Here is a 26,471-nt window from a genome sequence, read left to right as displayed (position 1 = left end):
GGAAATGGCGCAGTATCTGTCTCATATATCGTTGGACACCTGAACCGCGCCATAAGGGAAGGGATGAGGGAGGGAGTGAAAGAAGAAAGAGAAATAGGTGCCGTAGTGGAGGGCTCCGGCATAATTTCGACCACCTGGGCATCTTTAACGTGCACTGACATCGCACAGCACACGGGCGGCTTAGCGTTTTTCCTCCACAAAAACGCAGCCGCCGCGGTCGGGTTTGCTGTGCTGGGTGGCGGTCCCAATTCCGGGACGCTATTGACCGCCGCTGCTGCCCGTGCTCTCTGGACTAGGGCCTGCTGGGCATCCAGGGCGCCCAGGCGACAGAGTCGCCTCCCATCCCTAGCTGGCTGACTTATAACGGCTATATGTATATTGTACTGGCAGGCCCACACCTTGTGTTATATGTCAGCATACTGCCCGCAGAATTTGCACCAGCCCGTGAATGTAGGGTCCACATGTTTTAGTAGGGCGGGATTTAAGAAAAACCCTGTTTGGAGCCGTCTAAGGTGGCACTCCTCGGTTCTGTCAAGACCCTTGGCGGGTCCCGGAAGTACCCTCCTGCAGAGGAGTAGATGGTTTTTAATGTTCGCGTAAGAGGTTAGCAGGAATAGTATGATAGCCGAGACAGAACGCTCGGGCAGCTGTGTGAGCGGCCTCGTTCCCCTCAATCCCCTATTGACCGGGCACCCTTACTACCTGTTGTTTACTAATCACCGAATTCGAATTGCTCTCAACTGACAATAGTATTCTTTTGGCGCGTGGCGCTATCCTACCGTGCACCTAATTTCGGCGGGTAAGTCATGAGATCAGCGCTGTGTGTGTCACTCCTTTTCTTTGTCACGTTTTGAGCGCTGCTCTAACCACAACTAGGGTGCTCTTCCAACCTATCTCGACCAATCATCATTTTAATAGTCACCTGCAACAGTGGTCATTATACCCACACTCTGGTGGACCGGTTGTGGGGACAAGTTCACGTGACCTAGCTGGCCGCCTTATGTTGCTTCTACAGGAATTTTGCACACTGAGCGCCGAAGACAACGACGCCGAGTTTTCCTCAGAACTGGAGCCTTAACGCTCTAGTGTTAAAACAGCGGCAAGCGTGAACCCTTGATAATTGTTGTTAATTGGTGGTTTATTCGAAGTGGTTAATTCGAAACCGATATCCGGTGCTGCTCCTATGCGAAATAGGCTAAGCTTACCGATGACCACGAAGCAGCACACGGCAAATCCCCGTCAACCTGTACCTGTACCATTGTTTTGAGTTCGGTCCATAGGCAGATGTTTTTGATTAGAGTTCTAAAACACAGCCACTATTTCTAAAATATAGCTGTCCAGTCTTTTGTAGCGAGAAATACAATAGCATCAGCAAGACTCGCGCACAGCACTGCGCGATTCGATTCCACAGCTGCGATAATGCGAGACCGACTTAAGTAGGAGCTCGAATGGAGTGGGTTATCACCGCTCGCTGCTGCATGTTTTCCTGCCTGCCTGTTGCGGGGAACCGCGATCAGCGCGCTGCGTGCCGCACTGTAATTAATTTCAAACATGTGTCTCCTACTTAACGCGTTGCACGTATTGCCAAGCTGTCCCTCCGAATTCCTGATAAATGCCGCAAAATTTCCCGGGAATACACCTTTGCGCCAGCGTCTTATCCCCCACCGCCGCCGCAGATAAAAGCTTCTTCACGGAAGCAATTGTGTCGCCGTATTTTAGCCCCGTTGTGTTACCACCCACCGGACGGTAAGCGCTATCAAGGGGTGCTCTTCCTCACTCGCCATTACACTCTTGTTTCTCCAAAAGTGCGGAATCTTGTTGCCAACAGCTATTTAGGTAAGCACACTCGCTGCTCGGCTTAAATGCGATTTTAGCGAGAGTCCTCTCGACATTCATGTTCTCGCCATCTAAGGGCCAACGGAACAATGCAGCAGCGGGAGTGGTCAGTGTATGTATTGTTCAGCATAACGGCATACCTGCAGAAATGGAATAGAGCAACTTGTTACGCGGTCATGATGATCTAACAGATCTCACCGGGTTTCTGTTTCTGAATAAAACACGAAGGGTCCTGCACCGTTCATACTCTTTAAGCAGGAATAGCCACATGCATTTCGTCTTATCTCTCACTGAGACATTGCTGGTACACTTATAGGTATACTTATAATACATTGATGGTTTTGTGCGGAAACTGGACTGACTTGCCACGCGGCTCTGCCTTACAGCACCAGTCATGCCTTGTAAAGAGAAATACGGCCATCACTAACACAAGAACTGCCTCTCCAGTGCTTGTTCCTTGTAAAGCGGGCACGAGTCAAGCACTAGGTCTTTCAGCACACTACTTTGTAGTCTTTCTATGCCGTATTCTTCCAAGTATTAAGAAAAAAATTTTAACGGGATATTCTAGGCACGCAAACTTCTAGTAGCATAATAAGCGGTTGTTTCTTCCTAATATTTTCTGCAATATTTGGACAGACCTAAGGTTTCTGTGATTGCTTCTTTAATAAAGCACATATATTTACCGTAACAACTTTGACTCAATCCTTCACATATTTTAAAAGAGAACATTTTGATCTTAAACGATTCTCAGTATAAGTTTGTAGCGCCGTCCTCACGTAAATGTCGAGTATACGGTTTTCTCAAAGCCGTCCTGCCAGGCCGGACACAAAAGTAACCAAACAAGTTGGTTGGAAGACTCCTACAAAAATCATCCTTTCGCCACCCGATTAAAGTAAGGGAGCTGACAGACAGGGTAAAAGAACTCCAACTGAAATTGGCCAAATTAACGCCAAAATTCACAGCCTAGAATCAGCAAAGGCAAACCCTGAAGTGCAACTGCAGCAGGTGACTCACGCTCCTAAATCCGACTCCGTCAGCAATCTCAGCACGGACATTGATAAGCCTAATCGCACTAAGATCACCTTCCCCCTCCTCACAAGCAGAAGCAGACATCGGTGCCAAATTAGAGACATCTGATATACAAATGTCCAATTTCGAGGACGCCCTCCTTCGACTCCCCCTCCATTGACCGTCTCGCACAAAGTTGCGCCACAATGGCAGCCAGCATCAAACCCTTGCTGCGAGTCTTGATCCCCTCACGAGTTCCTCAACATCCCCAACCACCGTGAAATCTAAAACCCATCTTAACCACTAACTACCCAACACCCATTATCAGTGACAAAAGCATACAAGTGGCAACCCTCGTTCCTAAGGCCTCCGCGACGCACAAACAGGGATGATACTCATCCTCGGTCACTTTAACGTGCCGCATGCCGATTGGCGCTACCCCCGCAAAGTGTGCGGTCGTAAGGGAGCCAAAGTTTGGGAGGCGGTCCAACGTACTAAGACTGACACTATTCCTAAACCTGCCGCCGCGGTGGCTCATTGGTTATGGCGCTTGGATGCTGGCCCGAAAGGCTTGGGTTGGATCACGGACGCGGCGGTCGAATTCCGATGGAGGTGAAATTCTAGAGGTCCGTGTACTGTGCGATGTCAGTCCACATTAAAAGAACCCCAGGTGGTCGAAATTTCGAGAACCCTTCACTACGGCGACCCTCATAGCCTGAGTTACATTGGGACGTTAAACCCTCATAAACCATAAACCAAACTATTCCTAAACCCCGATAGGGCTACTCGTGTTGGCCACAGTGTCACAAAGGATAGCTGCTCCTATCCCCCTTTCACCCGCAACCTCCCCCACACGCGCGCTGGGAAAACCTTGGCGTGAACATAGGTAGAGACCGCTATGTTCTCTGCACCCCTTTCATGGCTACACACAGCAAAGCCCCGAACCGAACAATCAAGCACACTAACTGGGACGCTATTCAGATACGCGCGCGCTAAACGCACTTCAACCTTCATAGACGCCTGAACACATGGACAAACTCACTACTCCTAGACACCACCAATGCTACCTCCACTGCTACCCATGACGAGGCTGTCACCCTCCCGACGCAAAATTCATAAACATGTGGGAGGCCCAGAGAATTCTTCATGCTCGCTGGCTCCGCCAAAAACACAATTTACCCCTCAAGATCTGTCTCGTTCGCTTCGAGCAGGAGATAGAAGCTTACTCCGTCAAACTGAATCAGGAGAAATGGCATCAACCCCGCGGCCGTCTTAATGGCCAGCTACGATGCAAAAACTCGTAGTTCCTGCTCAGACATCTACTGGACCCAACTCGCACTAAATCGACATCTCACAGAACCGTCACCCGCGTCATACCCGCCTTTCAAGGAACAAATGAGGAATACCTCGCCACCCTGAAAGACAAATACATCAATACTTCCACTAATATTCCCATCCCTTCAGGACACACAGGCACTCAGAACCCCAACATGGACGCCGACATCACGGCAGCAGAAGCCCTCGCTGCGCTCAACCACATTAAAACCACCGCGGCCGCCGGCGACTCCCGCATAACGAACAAGATGCGCCGTAACCTCTACAATCAGTCCGTCGAAGCACACAGGACTTCTTCAACTAACAATGGCATTTGCGGCCGCCTTCCAGGCACCTGGAAGCATGCCAAAGTGATGTTCATACCTAAGCCAGGCAACCACTGGATCTGGGCGACTTCCGGCCTATCTCATTTACGTCCTGCCTGACAAAGATCATAGAACACGTCCTACACAACAGACGCCACACGCACGTAGACTAAAAGGACCTTCCCCCTCCCCCTATGATCGTCTTCAGGACCGGTCTATCCACCTGAGACTTTGTGTGCCAAATACGAAACGATATCTTCAATCCGAGCCCCATCTGAGCTACAAGAACCATACTAGGCCTAGACGTCATCAGCAAGGCTTTCGACAACGTACCGCATGTTTCCTTCCTGGCATACCTCTCACAAATGAATGCAGGCACCTGCACCGACAAATACATCACCGACTTTCCTAATAACCGTACAGCAGAACTTCGCATTGAAGACCTCCACAGCGAGAAAATTATTCTACACACCCGAGGAACGCCACAAGGAGCAGTCCTATCTCCGTTCCCTCTCAAAACTACAATGAGAGGCCTCCCTCCACTCCTGGAATACATTCCTCACATCAAACACTCAATACATGCCGATGGCATTACCCTGTGGACCAACGCCGGCTCGGATGGGGAAATCCAAAGCTCCCTCGAAAGAACAATTGACAAAGTCTACGCCTTTGTACAGGCGAACGGTCTTATATGCTCCCCACGAAGTCCGAATTGCTAGTCATCAGGGACAGACGAGTTTGTCTTCCAGTCACCGAAGCCTATTGTTCTCTAATTCCACACAAATCCCATACTCCGTTCCAGACCATCCGCGTTCTGGACATGCTAATACATAACAACACGCAAAACTCGTAGGCCATTCAGCGCTTCCTCACCACAGCCAATCCGATCAACGGCCTCATCCGCTGCATCGGCACCCGCCCAAATCCACCGCCGCGCCCGCACCAAACACGGCGGGCTCATGCTTGACCGTCTCAACATGAACGCTATAGGCGACATCCCCCCCAAAGCCCCTCTTCTGATAGGGGTTCATATCCGCCTTATCATCAAACCAATCCCCAAAAACATGCTACCTGGCCGCCATAATACTTTCTGCCAGCCAAAGCGCAATCACTGGATGCCACACACCTTGCCGACGAGCCCGCAATTTACGTGGGCGCTGCACGGCAAAATTAAACCACATACTTGTGCAACCACGCCACAATGCACTCTCGTCACCACCGCCACAGCACGAGCCCACTCTCCCATCGCGAAGAAGAAACCACCATCGCGCTGGCCATCGCTCACTCACTTACGCGCACAGTCATATGCGACTCCAAAAGAGCAACACAAAATTACTCCGCGGACTTTATCGCCACCCCACTGCATGCATCCTTCGCGGCTGCACTCCCAACCATAAGATAAACCTAGCCTCGGTAGCCATCCACGCGGGAAACTCTGGAAACGAAGAGGTCGGCCTACTATCCCGAGGCCTAACCAACCGGGCGCTGGCCTCACGGATCCAAACGCTTTTGCTGAGGCTCCTCGGACCTTAGCCGAAATCACCAATCTCCGCAAAGAGACGAGACGCCAATTCCTGCCTCTCCACCTCGACTTAAATCGAGCGCAACTTACCATTCTCCACAGGTTGCAGACACACTCGATCCTTACCGTTCAAGACTATCACTCATCACAGACGGGGAATAAATTTTAACCAGGAAGCAATCGGCACCAAGGCAGATTTCCTCTGGGGTTTCGCGGAAAACCCGCCCCCAGGAACCTTACTGCCATCTTCTTCCGTGGGGGGATGTAACCAAGGAGGCCAGACAAGACAACTGGCACTGGCTGCATGGGCTCAGGAAGTCGCCCCCGCCTGAGGGCCAAATCAAGCCCACCTGCCCTAAATCCCGACATTCTATGGTAATAAAGCTGTTTCTCTCTCTCTGTCTCTCAAATAACTTTCGAAGTTCCTTCGGTATTTTTACAGCGTCTGCTGCTATTCGCTCTTACCCCGGACCCCGTTGTTACGGACGCGGTGAGTAGCATGCAGTGGGGGATCCTCTAGGAGGGCATCCCTGCGCAAATCCGCCTCACCTCTCCCAACTTACATCCTGGCAGGAAACAGCTGCGAGTGGAAACAGCTGCAGTGATCATGGACCCATATATGAAACAGAAGCACGCCCTTCATGGCCGTTTTTGTTGCGCACCGCAATCTAACCCCTCTACTTAACTTTCTTCGTTCTTCCTCAGCAGCAAACGCAAAAGTATATAGTTACTACCTCGTAGGCACCCCCTGAGATCTTTTATTGGGATATAGGAAGCCATTTTCTACCACTCATGGACAAGTAAAGGCTCACAAATATACAAAAAAATGCCGCTGCGCTCTTTCGACGAAAAGGAGAGAAAATATACTGTGAGAAAATGTGTGAACTGGGGCGCAGACTTACTTTTTCCGATGTTGAGATGAAACCCTTTTGGGAGGAAAGAAAATAGGTAGTAAACAATATTTATTAGAGTTCAGTACTACCCACGATGTCGTCTAGTAAGCGCGTAACATGTTTTTCAGTTCAAGCTTGGCGCAAGATTAACACAGTTTTTAATGTGACACTTTTAAGTACATCTTTTGAAAACCTTTGCGTACTTGGTTAAAACATTCGTCAAAGGCCTGATAGCTCCGCCGTGTATACCATGCCTCATTACATTTTTTTGCAGCAACGTACATGTGACAGTGGGCGCCTCATGCAGGCGAATGAACCAGTGTACACTAATCTCCAATGTGCGATAACGGTACATTTATTACCCGCATGGAGGCTGTGTAGGCAGTGCTGTCGTAATCTTCAACGTAAAGGGCGCCGTGCACCTAGGATCGCTCACGGCATGTGCAGATATTTAAAACATGTCGCTAATGTTTCTCAAGCCCTAGCTTCTGCTTTGATGCAAAAACTCTTCAGCAAAATGGAATTAGGAGTTCTTTAAGGAAAGCTCTCATTTGGCTGTGTACATTTCCAAGCATGAACCTGCAAGCAAGTAAAACAAAGATTGTTACACTTCCTAGAAGGCTAACAACAATATATAACCTGCAATTAAACTGAAAAAAAATTTCCTGTATTGGCTGAATCTGCATAGCAATATTGAAAAAATGGGAAAGTTCGTATGGTGTTACAAAAATATTCCCTTCATTACGAGATAATAGTTCGGTAATCAAAATGTATTCCTTCTGCATAGCTACAGACCGGTTCATAGAAGTTAGCTCGTCCTTATTCCATTGCTGGTTTCTTTTAGAAAGAATATTTGTAGTAATAATAAACACTTGTCGAAATTTCTGACTGCCACTGAATATAAATTTGCTTTTTTTGACTGAATACAGGTTCCCGACGACGGCGAGTGCACCCGAATTGACGAAGCATTCACTTCTTGACCGCCGGGAGAAAGGCCTTTCTTCACATGGACGCGCACATAAAACTTTCAAGCCTGGATATATTCGCAAAGACTGTATTATCATCACATGAAAAACAATCCTTTTAAGAGATAAAACAGCTTCAATAAATTGAATTGTGAATTGAATTTAACAGCTATAGTCACCTATAGTGTGAGATGTCGTGAATGCGATACTATGTACCTGATGTACCTGAGTTAAAAGGATGCATTCCTAGAGAAGGCGAGCTTAGCACGGGAAGGCAGAAAGCCAGGCAGACAGATGAAATAAGAAATTCTGCAGGTATACGAAGACCCCACCAGGCAGAGGGCATAGTGAATTGGAAAAATATGGAAGAGGCCTTCGTATTGCAGTGGGTGCACTCAAGCTGACTACTATGATGGTGAGTACTGCCTACTAATACTGCAGATTAGTTATATCGTAATAAATAAAAGGAAATGAAATATTATTTAACAAAGGAATACCAGTATCAGCAGTCATAGGGTACGTTTTAGTCGCGTCAAATGTCCTTTGTCAGCTATTTTTGGAATCTGGCTGCTATATGTTGAGTGCGTTAAAAGTACAAGTAATACTCTTGTTTGGGAGAGTTTATTCGTCTTTCAAAGGGTATGTGCTTGAGGGAAGAAGACCTGTACATGTCGTGTGTTTCTTTTTTGTGTCCCATCTTCCTCGCGCAAGCACGTACCCTTTCAAAGTTAAATGTTCGTGCAATATATACCGATAGCTCTATGGGCGAAGATCCCAGTTTATTGTTTATTGTAATACCCACAGCGCCACAAGTGGCATTACAATGGGGGGGGGGGGAATAACACATCATACAAACGAAAAGAAAGGTAACAAAGTGCAGCACATACAATGCAACCATGATGCGACAGTAATACAGCCTAAAACAGCATTCACAGAGACGAAGAGAATAAATCACCTGACGTAATTAATAACACCTCTTTAGAGAGACGGTTCCAATCTCTTTTAGACCTAGGGAAAAAAGCATATTTGTACATCTGTGATTTACAGTTAATTTCCTTAACTTTTAATCGATGGTCACGACGTAGCGAAATATAGTTTGGTGAATGGATGTACAGGTCACGGTTTATGCCAGTATTGGAATAGTAAATACTATGAAAAAATTTTAACCTCAAACAATATCTACGTTTTTCAGGCGTCTTCCATCCCAGCGAGTTTTTTGCACGTGAAACGCTAAAGCTCTTGGTATAGTTGTTAAAGACATATCGGATACCCAAGTTTTGTACCCTCTCAAGTTTATCTATATCCGTTTCATGCCAAGGGTCCCATACTGCGCAGGCATATTCGAGAACCGAGCGAACGTTTGTCATAAAAAGTAACTTTTGATTCTAAAGGGAATTGCTTGGTGTTACGCCTTACAAAACAAACAACGCGACACGCCTTTCCTGTTACATAGTCGACATGTCTCCTGCTTAGGTTGGAGGTTATGAATACGCCGAGATATTTTTATTCTGATACTGAGGAAAGTTGTGTCCCATTAATTGTATAAGAGAATTCATGGGGCTTTTTCTTTTTTGTGACTCGCATATACACAGATTTTTGCAAGTTAATAAACATACCTCATTTCTTACACCAATCAGACACCCTGTTCAAATCATTCTGTAACTGCACACAGTCATTCGGACTATCAACGACCCTATACAATCCGCAGTCATCTGCAAACAGACGAATATGAGAAGAGATATTCGAACAAATGTCATTCATAAAGATCAAAAGTAACAAAGGTCCGAGCACTGATCCTTAAGGTACACCAGAAGATACAATGCATTCGCTTGATAATTTTTCAATAATAACCACTCTTTGTTTCCTTAAGTGCTAGTAATCTTGTATCCAGTCAATCATGCTCTCATCAATGTTATACCAAGAAAATTTTTCAAGCAAAAAAGAATAAGGAACAACATCAAATGCCTTCTTGAAATCCAAGAAGACGCAATCTACAGTCAACCCATCATCAGCTGCAGTTGTCAGATCATGAATTAGTTCAGTCAACTGTGTTACACAAGAAAGGCCCTTACGAAAACAATGCTGCTTATTGCTTAGTAAGGAATGCGTTTTCATATTATTAATAATGCTAGTGAAAAACACATGTTCTAGAAATTTACAAGCAATACTCGTCAAAGAGATGGGATGATAGTTGGAAACAACATTTCGAGGGCCAGATTTGTGCACAGGAACTACATTGGCTAACTTCCAGTCAGAAGGCAGTGCTCCTTCCTCTAAGGATTTTGTGTAAATGACTCTCAGATATGCAGACAACTCACACGCACATGCACAAAAAAGAGCAGTTGGTAGATCGTCAGGACCAGGAGCACTGGCAGCATTCAGCCCTTTGAGTATCAACTCAATTCCTCTTTGATTAAACTCGACACAACGCATGTGATCAGAATTAACTCGACCAAAATTGAGCTCAACGTGAGAGGTGTTGGAAAGAGCAGAGAATACAGAAGAAAAAAACTCGTTGAAGCACTCAGCTTTATCGATACTCTCGTCGATAATGGAACCTTCAAGTACAAGAGATGGAATCGATACCTGATCCTTGCCGTTTCTTTTCATTAACTGCCAAAATTCTTTAGGGCGCTCTTTTATCCGCAAATGAAAAGAAGAAAAAAATAAGTCTTTTGCTTGTTAACGGCTACCTTCGCTGCGTTTGTTGTATATTTTAATTTTTCATTGTTCTGTATAGAAGGATTCCTTCTATACGCCCTGTAAGCAGCCTGTCTTTTGTATATGAACCTGCGCACAGTTTTGTTAAACCAAGGCTTGCTTTTGCTTCGTCGTGACGTCAAGATCCAACTAGGAACGTACATTTCACGTAACTCTAAAATTTTTTCTTTGAAAATTTTCCACAACTCGTGAACTGACATCGTTTCAGAGAGCGTTTCAAACACATGAAAGTAGGATACGAGAGCAGCGCAGATATCACTGACACGTGCTTTACCATAGCTATATATGCGACGCCGCCCGCCGTCACTAACTTTGACGTAATCCAGCTTCATTTCGTAAAGGACTGAACTGTGATCACTGATCCCGGGCAAGATTACAGGAGGGTGCACAGCCTCAGGAATGTTAGTCAAGAAACGATCTAGAACGTTGTTCCCACGGGTTGGTTGAGTCACGATTTGCGTCAAAGCGAAAAAGGCGCAAATATTAAGCATTGCTTTAGTCTCCTTATTACCGCTCCTTGATACCATGCCTAAATGGGACCAATCAATTTCAGATAGATTAAAGTCACCTCCGATGGCCATGTAGTCATGCTTAACTGATTCGACAGCTTTTGAAAAGTCACTTAAGGTGACGGATGCACTTCCCGGTGTTCGGTAAAATGAACACACAGCAATAGATTTACCATTTCGTAAACGTATTTTGACCCAAACAGCCTCACTGGTTCCAACGTCAATATAAAGTTTCTTGGAATTAACTGTGTCGTCTAGCAGGATGAAAACACCCCCACCATGCGTGTCGCGATCTTTCCTATAGCTGCAGTAATTACTTGGAAACACTTCACTATCAGCAATATCACCATGTAGCAATGACACATCAAAGAACGACGGACGGCTTCGTCAGTTCAACGAGACCCAGTAATTCATCTTTTTCGTTTTTAATGCTACGGCAATTAACTACCAAAAAAGACAAGCGACAGTTATCGGCTTTAAGTCATGTGACCCGCTTCACACACTCTTGGTTTTCATCGTATACATACTTTCCATCCTTCAGGCAAAAAGTATCATATCTGATGACCGGACGATCTGATACATCACAACGTGCTTTCGCGTATTCCCAGAGAATTTTTCGTTTTTTTCGTGCATTATCGCAGTAATCATCAGATATACTGATAGAAGTACCCTTGAGTTTTTTTTAGCGCCGGAATCACGCCCCCATTCATGCCCAAAGACCTATTAAGTTTTTTGTCATTAGTTCCTCGCTGCAAACGCAAAAATTACAGGATCGCACTTATGTCTCGTTAAGAGCAAAAATGTGAAAGCCTTTTCCTGTCCGCTTTCTCTCTCCATTTTTCTTTTTTTATTTTTCGTTTTTATATTGTTTTCATTTCTTTTTTGTATTTTGTTGTGAATAGAGAACAAAACCCACAAAATAACCCGGAACTCTTGGAAAAGGAACGCGTACAACCACTACAATCCTTTAATGTTGCTCAGCGGTTGTGTCGCTCGGCTGCTGACCCAAAAGACGCGGGTTGGGTCCCGGCCGTGGCGGTCGAAATTCGATGGAGGCAAGATTATAGAGGTTCATGTACTGTGCAATGTCAGTGGTCGTTAAACAACCCCAGATGGTCGAAATTTCCGGAGTCCTTCACTACAGCGTCCCTCATAGCCTGAGTCGCTTTTGGACTCTAAGCCCAGTTAAACATTTAATGACAAGTGACTTAGGAGGGAGCCGCGGCGTTCGACAGCAAGAATACGTCCCTTGGAAGAGGTCGCCATCATGAAACCAGGAGTAGGAACCCCTGCCGACTGTGCTGCTTAATGTCTATGGGGTAGAGGGGAGGATTGCATCTAGAGAGGAGGAAACTTTAAGGATGGTCGAAACAGCCTGCAGTACTGGTATCGATTGTTGTATCACTGCAACACTTATCAAGCGTGTTGTCATTTGGTACTGTGCGCCGCGTATCGACGTAGGCGGTTACTGTGCACGTGTGCTATTGTATCGCTAGCCAATGGCATGCCTCGGTTGCACCCAGGCTTTCTTTATAAGGTCAAGCCCTTGAATCATTTCGGTTCGTTACGTTCATGTTGCTGTCCGAATAAATACTTGACCTCACGGCGCCTCTGGTGCCGTTTATTCACCAGTGATGAATAAACGGGACTGAGACGTGACCGCTTTTTCATAGCTGGAAGCCATCATGTGCGTTACAACTCGCGTACCCTCCATTTATTTTTCTCCTCTCTCCAGTAGCGCCCTTAGGAAGGCTGCAATCGTTGCGAGCACATTGCATAGTTAGGGTCTATAAGTATAAGTAGATTAAAAAGCACTTCAGCAGGTTGCGAAGAACTTATGAGCTTTTGTTAGCACTCGTAACGGTAAAACAACACCCATATAAGCAGTCAGTTCAGCCAAACGGGGTGCTTCTATTGCCCTCTGTTTTTCAATCATTCAATGAATTTTTTCAAGGTGGATATTTTGAAGCCAACAATAATAATTTTGAACTGCCGCAATAAGATATCACTCATGTTCTGGTAACCAAATCTTTCTATGCAAAGCGTAGGAAAAATATCGGTGAGAAACTTAAGCTCTGGTTCTTGGGTTAATCCAACTGTTGCTGTTATACGCAGCTCAACGTCCCAAGTATGTTTTAAATAAATTCAAAATCAATAAATATTTACAAACAACATGGTACTTACCTCCTGTAGCAATTCTTGCAAGAATTCTTTTTTTTTCGAGAAGAAATGGCAGGTGAGAAAATCAATTGAAATTTAATCGAACAATACTTCTTACCTAGCAATGAGTGTAATACTGTGCTAAGGTTTCCTCTTAGCTAAAGAGTGTGGCCATTTCAAAGTTTAATTGTGTCAGGGGTATTTAACTCACAAATAACCTAGCCGAAAGAATGCAATCATGATTGCCTGTGAGGTGTTTAAGCGATATATTGGCTTGCGTTCATTTCTTGAATATGTGATCACTGAATGGTGATGCTCATGAGGCTACTGTTATGCAGCTTTTTTTATAACCTGAAACATGACAAGCAGACCTGTACATTTTTTTGGAAGGTTTTGATTGCGATACTCAGGAGCAGTTAGAAGAGCTGCAAACGAAGCGGACTTTCGCTTTCCTCCTTTATATGTCGGCTTCTATAAAATCCGCGGATTTTGAGGCATTCAAATACTTGTAATAATAACAAATAAATACGAGTTTTTTTTTACATTGCTCACACAGATATGTGTGTTCCTGCTTCCTGAACCATAGCGCCTTTTTTTCTTCCTTCTTATAGTCAAAGCTTTAAAAGTTTTCAACATATTCTCTCTGAAATGAAGCAGGAGTCAGAGAAATGATTGCTCTGACATTTCCAGATTCCTTCTTCTTCTCTCGAGGCCTTCATTCTCCTATGGGTATCACTGCAATATACATATCTCGTTGTAGAAGTAAAAAAAAATGAGCTGACCTGGGACGCAAACTCTCGTATTTTAGGCATTTAGTGCGTGATATTGTTTCATATCCGTAGTGGAAGTCAAAAACAGGAAAGAGGGGAAGTACGACCAGTCGCTTGATGTAAAAAATGAATCGATAGTGGTATATGCACTCAAGCATATTTATTCACTCATTTCTTTTTTTGAACTTTTTAGTCTAGTACAAAAACTGAGGACGGCAAAAAAAAAAGAGTATTCTATTAATGCTGGCTGGGTCTTGATGCCCCTAAATATTGACACCAAGCAGTAAGATACACAGAAGGTTTCAACACTGACTCAGGTACAAGCAGTCAGGAGTATAAATTACACCGACACTTAGTAAAAAGCGTGATAGAATATATGAAAAGACGAATGTCTCATGAAATACCTGCTTTTACAACGCGGGGAGAAAAGAAAGTACATGCACGTAAAAGTGCAATCAGCACTTTAGATGTCTTTTTCCACAAAGAGAAATCATTTTTTAGTTAGTAAAGCATTTATATGTGGATGTTACGAATGAAACAGAGTGGCAAAATACTAAGTTCAGAATTTGGTCGGCATTGGTAGGCATTACGAATATATCTAGGCAGGCTTCGTCACTACTAAACCGAGGCGTGCAGCTTGCCCCAGATGTTATGTTTACACATATGACCTCCTTAGTACGGTTGACGAGCAGTGATTGGCAAGTGCAAAGCTGCCCAGAACAATTAGTCGCTTGTGACTTGTCAAATATTCTAAACTAAGATGAAGGCTTCATATATGAGGTGGCTTAAAAATTATATGAGCGTATACTAAACTAAGGCGAATCTATCTCTTTTAAAGCAAAATATTCGATGAGTTCAGGCCGTAGTTTTCTCCCCTTTTCTGGCGGCGCCTTTTTTTTTCCAGAGAGTACTCTCATATAACTGAAAAAAGAAAATGCAAATTTTGCCACACACCAGCAATATCTGATACTAGGCGTCAGGACGCATGCACTGGCGTAGCTAAAGCCATTACAAGAAGGAAGTGCAAGAGCGTGGTGGAGCATCCGATGCGCTTAGCACGGCGACCGACAAGAAGGTTCCGAAGCAGTTTCGGGGAACTATAAACTCTGAGCACTGCGTTGTTACAGGAATGGTGCTTTGGCTTTCCACGCGATCCTTGGCAGCACATACCAAAGACGCTTCAGGCAATTTAACAGTACGTCATGCAAGGTCATTTCACGAGATCGCACTGCAGAGGAACAATTGGCAACCTCTTTGCAGCATGGACATCAGAGGGGGTTAGCCTGGTGCAAGGTGTTAAATGGTACATCAAAAAAGGAGAACATTGTGCTCCACTCGTGCAAGTTCTATTTTAGTGAAGGTCGAGTGCTTGTACGGGGACGTGCCTCTCTTAATAGAAAGCGACAGTATTCATTTAAACAACGCAATCACTAAAAGTGTGTTGCATTTTTCCTAAGAAAGAATTTCATTTCTTGCTCTCAGCAGGTTTTCTGATGTCGCCTTCAACCTGTGATAGTTCTTCACAAGGACCGGCATATTCCTATTCACAAATCCTTTATCCACATAGCTGAAGCTAGAACACTCTTTTCGGTTCCCACTGAGAGAAAATTTACATAGATTTACAGGGGTTTGATCAGGCTGCTTGTAGTCTATTCATAAAACTATCAGCTGTAAATCAAGTATCTTGTGGCTGCCGTCCAGTCCTCTTTGCGCCATGGCCGTTTCTTCCCACTATCACTAAGCTAGCTCTTGCAGAGTGATGAACACTGATATGGAGTATGTTTTGCTTTCTGGCGGCTACCACATAGTGGAGTGAGAGCCAGCCAAAAGAAGATAAGATTACTTCAGTAAGGTCTAGACCTACTGTTCAGTAATTTGCCAGGTGATAAATGCCTCAATGAAACTGTAAAAAAATTACAGGATTGCACTCAAGACTGCTTAAGAGCGCAAATGCCAAATTTTTCCCTGTCCTCATTCTTCCATTTTTATTATCTGCTATTTTCAGTTTTGTAGTTTTGTTCTTGTCCTTTTTCTTATTTATTTTTTTACTTTTTTGATTTTTTAAAATTTTTACTTCCTTGTTTTGATTTTCAATTTTTACTTGTTTTTACTTTCTTTATTTTTAATTTCTGGTTTATTTCATTACTTATGCACTGCTTAAGAACTGCTGTTTAATCAACATTTACACTTTTTTCTTTTATTCACGACACAGCTTATGATTTACAGTTCGTGTGTACAACTTCCGCCTACAACTACGTCTACAACTTCCGTCCACGCCAATCATGAAGCAAGAAAGCCTTCCGCCCTAAAAATGCACGGGTGCTAACGTATCAAATGGTATATGCAATAGCCGAACTCAATACACCTTATTTCTGTCACATCAAAATCTTCAGAGGCTCACTGTGCGTGTCGCCTAAAAGTGTACGGACAACATACCCCCCCCCCCCCCCCGCCCCCATGAACACGAAATTCTGCTTTACAGACTCATGTGACTCTTAAAGTAGCGACAAGCTAGGTCTAGTTCGAGCAAAAATGCATGAACCACTTACCTACAAGGAAGAAAATAATTACGGCGGCTAGTGAAGAAGCACGCATTGTGAGAAACAGAGCTCGTGCTTCCTTGCTTTCTGGCGTTACTGTGTCGATAAATGTCAAAATTTGATGTCCTTTATGTGTTTGAGTAGGCGCTTGCCCTTTTCCTTTCCTGTCACCGGCCAAAAATGCTCTTACGCTGTCGATAAATGTTTACGAAAGAATAGTGCATTCCGCTCTTTTGAATTCAAAATAAGGAAAACGCAGCTGATGACAGGATAATAATTCCTTCTTTGCTGCTTCAGTTTTTGAGCTTAGGGCACTCTGCTGGCGTATGACGACATAGGGTGTTTTCAGTGTGGCTTTCTTGGTCACAGGAGTGCAAAGTCGCCAGGCAGATGTTTTTTTCTGCACAAAGCGACGGCGTACGAACAAATGTCACGTCCTACCGAGGCAACTGTGATATCTGAGTGTCAGAAGCTTCAACAAAATATTTCTTTTCGCAGGCACAAGCGTGCGTTAGGATAGCGCATCCGGAACCGAAAATGTTTTCTTCCCGCAAAGTTCGAAATGCGAAGTACGACAAGGTACCATAAGCAACCACCGCTGAAGTTTGGCGTGGCAATAACAGCACCTTAACACGTTTCTTACCACGCGGAACAAGTAGGTTCTGCACTTTCGTAGTGGTTTTCCAAGCCGCCTGGCTGCTCGTATAAGCTGAGCTTTCGCGCTTTCTCGAACCCACACATGGAGTTGGTCAGCTAATGGGCGACGTTGACAGCACCTATGCAAGGAATGTTATCAGCCTAACACGTGCCTCTAATGATTGACAGCGCGTTATCACGTTGTAGCGGCCCAGAAGGTTGACGGCACATATGCGGTTTGGTTCGGTTTCAGCGACGGCGGAGAAGCGGCGCAACGCACTAAAGGGTGTTGCAGAGCTGCACTCTAAAAATCTCTTTTTGGAGATTAGGGTCTGATCCAGTATGACCCGCATGCTTGCTATTTTTACAAGTTCAGCAGTGGCAAGAAGCGGAGAATAAAAAATTAGAGATATCTACAACATTCGTATAGTCCTAAAGCATGACGTAAGATGGTAGGTGGAGCTACCGGTGGAGTTTGTGCGGTCGAGGTTGTCCTTCTCGAGCCACTGTCCCGGGATGGCAGGTGCTGCCACCGCTTGAATTTGCGCGACCCAGGTTGGTCTCCCGCGGACAGACAAATTCTAGACGATATTGCTTGCGTTAGGACCACTGAATAAGTGCTTTTTCACTAAAATATCACAGGCCTTAATGATTACTTGATGGAAGCGAATGCGAAAGCAATTAGGCTGCCCGTGTTGCAGTGGACGTTGTAAATCGGATGGCTTTCCTGCGGTCAAATTTTGCACTCCTCGTTATCACTATATTATATCGAGGGAAATAAAAAAAACCATTACCGAAAGACACCGACATGCTGCCTTCCTATCCACGAGCACCTGGCAGACGGACGCTCGGCGCCCCACCGCGGCACATCTGCAACTTATCCCCGCGAAGAACTGCTTGAAACCCGATTTTCCTGACATTTTCATTTCACATTTTCTAACAAAAAAAAAAACCGGCAGAAACTGCATTTCGCCGCCCCATCACATCATGCCACCTTTAGCACCAGTATTGCACATGCGCCCACGATGGCGACTTAATCCTTGAAAGGTGGGCATAAGATATTTTTCGGGTGGGCCAAAGGCAAAATTTCAGGGTGGGTCAAAGCCAAAGTTTAGGTGGTGAGTCAGGCGAGAAATTTTGGGAGTGATCCACCTGACAAACTTCGAAGGTGGGCCAGCTTCGAAAACTTTTGCGCGGTGGCCGTCACCAAAATTTAGAGGGGTGGGTCAACTACCAAATTTTGAGGATCGCACTACTGCGAAATATTTTCGTCATGGACTAACCGCAAAATATTTTAATATGAGCTAAGTGCAGAATTTTAGGGTCGTCCAGCTGCAAACTCTTGACGTTATCCAAGTGCCAAATCTCGCCGGTCGGCCAACTGGCATCGTTCTCTTGGTCGGCGAAATTCCAAACTTTCTGGGTGTCCTGGAGAAATTCAAAGTTGAGAGAATCTGCCAACCACCAAATTTCGAGACCTTCAGAATATCGAATATGAAGAAGCTCTCTAAATGGTTCCTGTAGATTCACGTCGTCCTCATTATGTCAGCTCAAAATTGTCACCTATAGGAATTTCGTTTGGAGGAAACCATGTGGTTATTGGAAGAAGGCAGTCTCATTGCTATCGCATTAATACGCAGAATGTCCAAGGAAATGTCATTATCGCGTTATATTATGTACTGGCTAACAAAAGAAAAATAACAAAGCATCTCAATCTCAGGGGCATCAACACATGAATTTCTTACCCTACGTGAGAACCCGCTGTTCGGTTCTGAATGCTGCCTTCTGAATACGCTGACACTGAACACCCTTGGAAAAGCGCGAGCCACCAGCTCACTGGTGGTATAGTCGCGGTATAGTCGGTATAGTATAGTCGCGGTATAGTCGGTATAGTTCTGGGTATAGTCGCGGTCCGTTAAACGTGGCTTATTGCTTGTTTACATTTCACGAATGATAGTTTCACCTCAGTCTTGTCTTGACCTAACTGCACGGGTAGTTCCTGATACAAAGTATTCTGCCAATGTTAAAGCTGCAGTTCGCACAAAGCTGTTTAACAAAATACAATTCTCAAATATGCTGTGCAAGCAAACTTTTGGAATAGCGCCGACAACTTATGGAAAACCGCGTGTAGTGCTGCGCGCTGCCGCGAAGGCGGCTTTCTCTTTGTCATCTCGGGGAGGCCAGCATGGCTGCTCGCGCCGGCGGGCGCAGCCCATTGTTCGGCGCTTTTCTCACTGAGCCTTTTCTGTGGTGATGTGAAATGCGGTGTGTTTAGTGTGCTTTAATAAGAGCACAGCACACTACTAATACAGCACACACAGCACACCACAGCACACCACAGCACAGCACAGTAATAAGAGCACAGCGTCACGAACAACCAGCGGAACCGTCCAGGCACAGATCAGAGACCGCGTTCAGTCCAGAGCACGCACGAGCGACCGGGCGTTCGACGCTCGAGCTTCGCAGTGTTCCGCGCTTCTCGTCGTCTCCTTCGTTGAGCGCCAGCCTCTGAAGATTCTAAAGCCCGTGTCCAGTCTTACAGTGCACAGGCTATAATGAATCCGGTGTAGTCGCGTAGTTGCGTGAAGGGCAGTCTGTGACGTGAAACAGACGGTGTTGGTAGGTTTTGTTAATTACGCGTATTTCTTGCGAAGCTGACGTCAATGTCGCTGCTCAAAATGCATTAACAGTGCGATTTTCTTAAAAGCTAAGAAACTATCTGTGTTTCGTTGGAAATTTCCCGCCGCTTATTAAGCATACGTTTCAATAGTCGTGCCGCAAGTTAGTCTCGTTGGAACCGTCGTGCCGCGGACGCCATGGGGGCGGCATTTTTCGTCACGGGCTCGTCTTATTCCTGCCGGCGGAAGACAGCGGTTTCTAACATGTTGGCCTCCTCGCGGTCTTTCCTCCTCGCAGCTGCCATGATGCTCTTTCTCGTGAGACCCAATCTTTTTCATCGCGAATAGAATTCCGCGGAACTGTTTTCGCGGGTGACCGCCCTTGGACATACATTACCGACCTCCCTGATCGCAGTGACTCCATCAGCTGTCCATATGCCTGCCACCACGCTGCTACCCATTTCCGCAATGGCCACGACGAGCCCCTCGTGCTCGGCTTCCTTACGCACGACTGCGTGCTCGCTACGCTGCAACATGCGTCGTTCCTCCTGTCGTGCTCGCTGTTCCTGCGATGAACCGTTTGGTGCCTTCTGGCCCTCTGCGCCGCGAAAATCTCATGGCGCTCATTTTATGTTATACTGGACTCCCTCAAACACCTCCTCGAACCGTTCACACGGCGATACCGCGCTCTACGGGTGTGTTGCGCGGCTACGGCGGTCGCTGTTTTGGGTGGTTGGCGCATTTAGGTGTATCCACAATGATCGCTTTTAGCTCCGCGGTAGGAAGTGAGTATTGTACGTGCCAGAGATGGCAGGGTGTGCAGACTCTTCCACTTGCCCTGCGCCGCGGATGCCCAGAGCTGCTACCGTTACCACAAAATCTTAATGGATAATAATTGAGACGCGCCTTGCGGTGACAGCATCGGTCCGGCCTTAGCCTGCAGTGTCTTCGCCCTGTGCGAAATTAATTTCTGGATTATGTCACCTACCCACCGCGGTGGCTCAGTGGATAGGGCGCTCGGCTACCTATCCGCAGTTCCCGGGTTCGAACCTGAACGCGGCTGCTGCGTTTTTATGGAGGCAAAACGCTAAGGCGCCCGTGTGCTGTGCGATATCAGCGCACGCTTAAGATCCCCAGGTGGTTAAAATTATTCCGGAGCCCTCCACTACGGCACCTCTTTCTTCCTTTCTTCTTTTACTCCCTCCTTTATCCCTTCCCTTACGGCACGGTTAGGTTGTCCAACGATATATGAGACAGATACTGCGCCGTTTACTTCCCCCAATATCAATTATATTATTATTATTATTATATTTTTATTTTTATTATTATTATTTTATATTATTATTATTATTATTATTACATTATTATTATTATTATTATTATTATTATTATTATTATTATTATTATTATTATTATTATTATTATTATTATTATTATTATTATTATTATTATTATTATTATTATTATTATTATTATTATTATTATTATGTCACCTGACGCCTCAAGTGACATCAGCACAGTGGATTTTTTTTTCTTCCATCCTCACCCCCTGAGCGTCGGAAATGTGCAACTGTGCTGTGTTTCTGTAATGTTTACTCTAATTACAGAAAATTGTATCATGTGCTGTATAATGAATTTTTGCATACTCTTGCTTCGGCTCTTGTTCAAAAGTTCCCATTGGGCAGCATGTTCAAGAAAAATACCGAGGAGAGCAGAGAAAACAAAGTTCATGTAATGAAAGCCATGACAATTTTCTCATTAAGAACTAAATGATTGTAAAATAACCTCCCCGCAGCAACCTTGAAAAACTCTCTTGGGCATTGAAACATTTTTATTGCCGGGTACAAATTTCTCGAAGGAATCAATCAATATTCATATTGTGACTGAAAAATCCACCCCGGAGCGGCAGAAAATGCAAATTACCATCAGAAAATGCACTAAAGGGCAAGCGATTTTAAGCTTATTTGGGCAACTTTTCGCCACCATCAAGTTTTACATGCAGACATTTTCAAATAAGGACTAAAGGGATGCGGCATCGCTTTACTTCTGAACTGGCACTTAGCCAGAAACGAGAGAGAGAGAAAGAGAGAGAAAGAAAGACAAACGGAAAGGCAGGGAGGCTAACTAGCAGCGCCCGGTATGCTACCCTACACGTGGGAAGGGGAACAGAGGGAGAGATAGAAAGGGGAGAGAACAGAGAGAGATTATCACTTTTCCACATGTCCGTTGGCCATTACTTGCAGGGTACACAGGGCACACACTGATAGTCCACAACCTTGCACTCAGTCCTGAGTCCTTCAAGAACTTGAAAAGTGCCTTGAAAGCTGTCCTCTGCGATGAAGGCTTACTCCAAGGACCCAGAACCTTGGCTTCAGTAAGGGGCCGAGGATCTAAATGGCGGAGTGTTGCAGCCAGGAGTTCACGCTGACACTGATACTGAGGGCAGTTACAAACAAGGTGTTCTATAGTTTCGTCGCACCCACAGATCTCACAGGCAGGAGAGTCTGCCATCGCGATTAAGTGGGAGTAGGCATTTGTGAACGCCACTCCCATCTACAGGCGACACAACAGCGTAGCATCACAAAGAGAGAGGCCGGACGGAGGACTGAGTTGAAGTAAGGGGTCTAGGCGGTGCAGACGGCATGTGGAGTAGCCAGTACAAGATCATGACGCTAAACGCTCTCTTCGGCCAAGCATTCACTGTTGTCTTGCTGCGTCGGCTCTTGTCAACGGTATCTGGACAATGTTGGCGCTGCCGTGAGACGCTCGAGCTGCAGCGTTAGCTGCGTCGTTTCCAACAATGCCAGAGTGTCCCGGTATCCATTGGAAGACGATGTCATGACCCTCTTCCTGCGCCTGGTGTTGGAGATGTCTTAATTCAGCTACGAGTTGGTCGTTGTCGCCATGGCGTAAAACAGAATTAAGACACTGTAGGGCTGCTTTTGAGTCACAGAACACAGCCCATTTGTAGGGTGTTTGTGCACCGATTTACTGCACAGCCGCACAAGAGCGGCCAATTCTGACCCGGTGGAGGTTGTCCGATGCGAAGTATTCTGGATAATACTGGTCTGTCTCGCAGGAATGACCACGGCGTAGGTTGAAATTGTGCCTGAGAATGAACCATCTGTAGGCACATGAGTGCGGTCACTATATGTGGCGTGGAATAGGTAGAGTGTCAACTGTTTAATGGCCGGTATCGATAAGTTCGATTTGTTTATTATGCCCGGAATTGTAAGGCACACGCATGGCTCCCGCAGACACCGCAGCGCCGAGGAAGGCCGTGGTGCCGGGGTGAACTGCGATGGGATGGACGACTGGAGGGCTGCTATAACCTTTGAAAACGCAGCGTGTGGTCTTTGATCCGCCACTGACACAAGTTGGTGCTGGGGAATCATTGTTAGATGCCGTATGTGGATCCGCAGGGTGTCAAGGGTTTTATACGTCGAGAGTGTGTAGTCCTGGGCGACTGCGATGGTAGCAACTGTTGATGCGCTGCGAGGGAGACCCAGGCATGTGCGAAGTGCCTGACCTTGTATAGCTTGCAGGGCACGCAAATTCGTCTTGCATGGGCTTGAAAGCACTGGTGAACTATACCGCAAAAATCCCAAAAGAGTGCTCTGTAGAGTTGCAGCATTGATAGAATCGACAAGCCCCATGATTTGATCTGAGCAGGCGATCTGAGCAGGTGTGTGATAGAGATTAGCTTTTTCTTTACGATGCTGCGATGCGGCCTTTAAGATATATATCCGATCTATAACAATTCCTAAAAAAACGATGAGATGCACGATAGGCAATGACATGGCCGTCAATAGTTAGCAGATAACGAGTCATACTTTTGCGCGTAAATGCCACTATAGCGCACTTCTCGGCTGACACGCTCAGACCTCGCTCTCGGAGATAGGCGGAGGTTACGGTTGCTGCCCTCTGAAGTCCTGCTCGCACCTGGATACGCGTCACAGAGGAGGCCCAGATGCAGAAGTCATCGGCATACATAGAGATATGGAGGGTATTAGGTAGGTACTGCTGGAGTCTTATAAGTGCTAGATTAAACAAAGTAGGACTGAGCACTCCGCCCTAGACAAGGAGGAAGACTATATAGGAGTGGAAACTCCGCTGTCATCAGCGACCAGAAAAGGTCACAAGCCCGCGGCGCCACTATCATGCTGGCGGCGCCTGGCGGCCTGCAAAGAAACTGCTGCCGTTTCGGTTGCCAAGGCAACCGGTCGAGCGTGTTGCTCTGGTTCGGCCGCGCGCGCCTGACTTCTATTCAGGGCACTCTCGCGCGCTTCTTTTCCGCTGGTAGCTCGAAGAGCAACTGGTGCTACGCTTCAACCATTTGAGCACAGTAAAAAATAAAACGCGTTATTTTCCATGACTGCTATAACATGATCTGTAGCTTCTGGTTGTACGCAGGGCTTTTGTTTGACACCCACGCGATGACTTTGATTGGATGGGTTAAGCGCTGCTGGCATTCGTAGAAGGCAAACATGCGTTCGCGTTCGTCGAGCAAGTGACCACGCTAAGATTCGTATGCTGGAGGAGAACGCTGGCGTCGTACCGTGAAGCTTTTTTGACTACACGTCAGCCGAGAAGCCAACAAGCGTCTATAACTTCTCACCTTGCTCACTTTCTCCCTGCAACACTTGTAACCGCTTTTGCAATCTGTAACTTGCGTCCCATCTTAGTCGAGCAAATTCCGAAGGAGGCCTCACTGCGCGTAGCAGCGCTGTTAGTATTACGTCACTCGAACAGACACCGACAAGAACTGTTGCTGTTTCACTTAAGGGCGCAGAAATACAACGTCATGGCGTGCCCGCTGAAGCAAACACCCGTGTCGTCTGCTTGTCGTCTGCTTTGAGCGCGCGCCGCCGGACAGCGCGCCAGAGCCGCCTGCCCGGGCGCTGCATTTTTTTTTCTCGCTGCGGTTTCTACGAGACGCCGCATGGCGCCGCCACTGCATACGGCCCCGTCGGCCTAATTTGAGACTTTATCTGGTCGCCTGCGGTCGCTCGCGCCGACGGGAGTTTCACCTCCTATACAGTCTTGCTCCGTGGCCCTGAGGCACGCCCCGGTAGGTGTAATGCAAGGCTGTGGAGCCATCTTCACACATAATAAAAATTGTCCTTTTGGTCAGATAGCTTTGCATACATCTATACATCCGTCCACTGATTCCAACAGCCTCTAGCGCATCATGGATGGCGTCATGTGTCACGTTATCTTATGCAGCTATGATATCAAGAAAAAGTGCCGCGCACATGCGCTTCTGGCGTTTCTGTCTGTACTGTGGACACGAGATCAAGGACGTTGTCTATAGAGGAGCGACCCCGTCGGAAACCCGCCATGGCATTAGGATACACGTTATTGTGCTCAAGGTGCCACTCAAGACGTGCCAGAAGCATTCTTTCCATGACTTTTCCGACACAACTGGCCATAGCTATTGGCCTGTATGATGACAGGTCGAGCGGGGTTACCCTGAGTTTAGTAATGGTATCATGCGACTGGATTTCCACTGGGAAGGAACAACTCTGTCTTTCCACGAGTGGTTGTAAAGGCTGAGTGGCTCTCTACGCGCATCGTGGCCAAGGTGGCGCAGCGCAGCATATGTAATGCCGTCTGGACCTGGTGCAGACGAACGCTTACTTTTTGCAAGGGCAGCATCAAGTTCCAAACGAGTAAAGACAACATCCATCGCTGAATCCCGTGATGCAGGAGGAACACGCTGGGAACCCGAGGTAGTCACTGCGCCCACGATGGTCCTGCAGAAGTCAGTTTCAACTGCAATCTGATGACGGTTTTGATGTAGAGCCAACGCATAGAAAGGCTGTCTTTGCTGTGGAAGCGTTCGAAGCTCCCGTACTGTCCGCCAAATGAGGGACATGGGCTTTTGAGTATCAAGAGATTGGCAGAAGGACTTCCAGCGCTGTTCCGCCAGCGTGTCCATTCGTCGCTTGATTTTCCTCTGCAAACGAAGCGCCCCTCTGAGGTCCCTTACGCATTTGATCCGTCTGTAGCGTCTTTCTGCACACCGACGAATAGCACGTAGGGGGTCTAATTAGATATCAAATTCGGTGCGCATTCTTGTTGACGTGAGGAAGCCTCTAGTAGACTTCCTTGCTGTTGCTATAATGTCCTCCAAATTGGAAGGGAGGGCTTCTTTGCACGCCTCTTCCATTCGAGTTTTAAATGCCGTCCAATCGATGTGCGCTTGGTTAGCTGGGCCGGACGCCCCAAGACCTGGAATCTTGAGGTAGGTGGGTATGTGGTCACTCCCGTGGGTCTCCACATCACAAACCCACTGGACACGCCGGCGCAGAGGCCGCGAAACTAGCGTCAGGTCTAGGCAACTGCTCTATGTACTGCCTCGCAGGTATATCGGTCTGCCGTCATTCATTACGTAAAGTTCATTTTCTGAAGCAAATAAGGCTAGATTCCACCCTCTGGCGTCGATTATGGGACTTGCCCACAGTTTGTGGTGGGCGTTGAAATCTCCGCTAATAATCCAAGGAGCCCGCGCTGCCTCCATAATTGTCTTCAACCTCTCTAAGTATAATTGAGAGCAGGGGGACACATACGCCGCAATCAGTGCGTACTCTATGGATCATTTTTTGACTGTGAAACACACGTACTGATTGTCATTGTGGGGTTGAACTGGA

At 46.3% G+C, this 26,471-nt stretch overlaps 1 long non-coding RNA gene across 17 annotated transcripts in view; it reads right to left on the bottom strand.

The window, feature by feature from the left end:
* Window positions 1-26,471, bottom strand: part of LOC144128217 (uncharacterized) — a 159,863-nt gene that overhangs the window by 48,371 nt on the left and 85,021 nt on the right. For 9 of the 17 annotated variants that reach the window (XR_013313728.1, XR_013313725.1, XR_013313731.1 and 6 more), the window contains one exon: window positions 6,909-6,932. The exons of 6 other annotated variants lie outside the window; for them this stretch is intronic. This is a non-coding gene — a long non-coding RNA (uncharacterized LOC144128217). 2 more of the 17 variants (XR_013313724.1, XR_013313738.1) reach the window with 2 other exon arrangements.

Source organism: Amblyomma americanum, chromosome 4 (assembly GCF_052857255.1).
Source record: "Amblyomma americanum isolate KBUSLIRL-KWMA chromosome 4, ASM5285725v1, whole genome shotgun sequence".
NCBI lineage: Eukaryota > Metazoa > Arthropoda > Arachnida > Ixodida > Ixodidae > Amblyomma > Amblyomma americanum.
The sequence above is the reverse complement of the archived record's forward strand: the minus strand, read 5'-3'. Positions and strand labels throughout refer to the sequence as shown.